At 42.1% G+C, this 2,529-nt stretch overlaps 1 protein-coding gene across 1 annotated transcript in view; it reads left to right on the top strand.

Annotated features, from left to right (window-relative positions):
- The window catches only part of LOC101856429 (endosome/lysosome-associated apoptosis and autophagy regulator family member 2), a 72,935-nt gene that overhangs the window by 12,513 nt on the left and 57,893 nt on the right, over nucleotides 1-2,529 (top strand). The gene's annotated exons all lie outside the window — the stretch shown is intronic.

Here is a 2,529-nt window from a genome sequence, read left to right as displayed (position 1 = left end):
GCGTAGAGAGAGAGAGAGAGAGAGAGAGAGAGAGAGAGAGAGAGAGAGAGAGAGAATTATGTTTTCATTGATTAGTATACTCGCGATTCTGTCGGAGTGGCGTCCTCCTATCGAATACTTCTGTTTTTAGAAGCACATTGTACTTAATATTTAAAGCTGCGTGCGTTTTCCTCATGTAATTTTTTTCTCAAAGAAAAAAAATAAGTAAGGGAATTCAGTCTACTCAAAATTTGAAAGATTGGGGGAACTGGTGGTTGATGGATGCTCTGATGTGGTTTGCTCCTTATTTCCTATCAAACATCATTTGTCCTTATCTCTCCTCCTCTTTTTTGTGTTTGTTACTCTCTTGTAACACTTCTTACCTTCGGCACTTATATATGACCTAATTGTGTTGCAAGTGCGGAAAAACTCTTACAAAAATATGTTAAAAGCTGCGTTTGTTTTCCTCAATGTAAGTTTTTTTTTCTCTCAGAGAAAAACAAAACAAAACAAAAGTAAAGGAATTCAGTCTACTCAAAATTTGAAAGGTATGGGGAACTTGTGGTTGGCGGGTGCTCCGATGTGGTTTGCCCCTTGTTTCCTATCAATCATAATTATTTGTCGTCCTTATCTCTCCTCCTTTTTGTGTTTGTTACTCTCTTGTAACATTTCAAATCTTCCGCACCTATATAACCTAAGTGTGTCGCAAGTTCCGTAAAAACGTTTACAAAACTAAATATGAAAAGTTGAAAAACGTAATTTAAAAATAAGAAAAAAATGTGAAGGGAAGAGGTCATTTATTTATTGGGATGTGGTCGGTGGACCTTATAGTGGTTGTTAATTTATTGACAGTCGAAAAAGTCGTCGTCCGTGTTGACGTTGTCAGTAACTGTTGTGGTGGGATACATGCTTTCTGTGTTAACTTCAGTTGGTTCATAGCTGCCCTGTGTGGTCGGATATTGTGAAGGATTCTCGCCTGCGGTTATTTCATATACACCTGAGGTGGTCAGCATGTCCTCTGTTGGCTTGGGATAGTTGTCTGTGGTCAGAACTTTTGCCGAATTGTGGGCAGCTGCTGTTGTCCACTCAAATAAGTCACCAGCAGGGGTGTTTTCAGTAGTGGTAGAATAATCTACGTCTGTGTTTCCAGTTGGTTCATTTGTGCTCTGTGTGGTTATGTACCCTCCTGTTGTTGTTTGATAGCTGCCCTGTGTAGTGGGGTACTCTGCGGACATGGGATATTTCCCTGTGGTGAGATACTGTGAGGAAGAGTCGACTGTGGTCAGTTGGTAGTTGCCTGTGGTTGGTTGATAGGATCCTGTGGTTGGTTGATAGGGTCCTGTAGTTGGTTGATAGGATCCTGTAGTTGGTTGATAGGATCCTGTAGTTGGTTGATAGAATCCTGTGGTTGGTTGATAGGATCCTGTGGTTGGTTGATAGGATCCTGTAGTTGGTTGATAGGATCCTGTAGTTGGTTGATAGAATCCTGTGGTTGGTTGATAGGATCCTGTGGTTGGTTGATAGGATCCTGTAGTTGGTTGATATGATCCTGTAGTTAATTGATAGTTGCCCTGTGTGGTTAGGTACTCTGCGGACCTGGGATATTGTCGTGTGGTGAGATACTGTGAGGAAGACTCGCCTGTGGTCAGTTGATAGTTGTCATTTGTAGTTAGGTACTCTGCAGTTGTAGGATAGCCTCTTGTTGGTTGATTGTCTTCTGTGGTCTGTTGGTAGTTGCCTTGTGTAGTGTGGACATCTGGGGACCTGTGATATTTTTGTGTGGTCATATACTGTGAGGCATAGTCCCCTGTGGTTGGTTGGTAGTTGCCTGCGGTGGTCAGGTAGTCTGGATAGTTCTCGGTACCTGACACACTTCGTCCTGGGTAGAGACATTTCAGGGGAAACAGTCGTTAGATACACGTTCTTTTAATTCGTCTGCTCTTAACGTTAATGAACATTTTCCCATACGTCTTTTGATTAATTGTCTATCAAAACTGTCAATTCAGTTATTGTCAGGACGGAATTTTCTTTTCTTTTTTCTTTTTCTTTTTTTTTTCGGTTTGTTTTTAAGCTTGCAAGTCAGTCATTGTTGTTGTCTCTAGATTCGTCTACACAGTTTAATTAAAAACGTGCTTATATTATTATTATCAAACATTATTGTTATTGTATGCGCAGACACACACACCCATACGAACCTGCTGTAGTACACGCAACCGCACACACCTTTACATACACACTCACACACGCACGCACAAACACACACACACTCACTTAAATAACACACGCACAGGCACACAATCACACATACACAAACAAGTAACGCGCGCGCACACACACACACTCTCACACACACAAATAACACACCACACACACGCGCACACACATACACATACAAACACACACACACACACACACACACACACACACACACACACGCACACGCACACGCACATACACACACTCTCGTACACGATCGTTAGCTCACAAACGGCTAACTACCCAAAACGCCGACATCCAGACACGCATGCGCACGCACACACGCACATACAC

This window comes from Aplysia californica, unplaced genomic scaffold (genome assembly GCF_000002075.1).
Source record: "Aplysia californica isolate F4 #8 unplaced genomic scaffold, AplCal3.0 scaffold00197, whole genome shotgun sequence".
Lineage (NCBI taxonomy): Eukaryota > Metazoa > Mollusca > Gastropoda > Aplysiida > Aplysiidae > Aplysia > Aplysia californica.
This window is presented reverse-complemented; position numbering and strand designations above follow the sequence as displayed.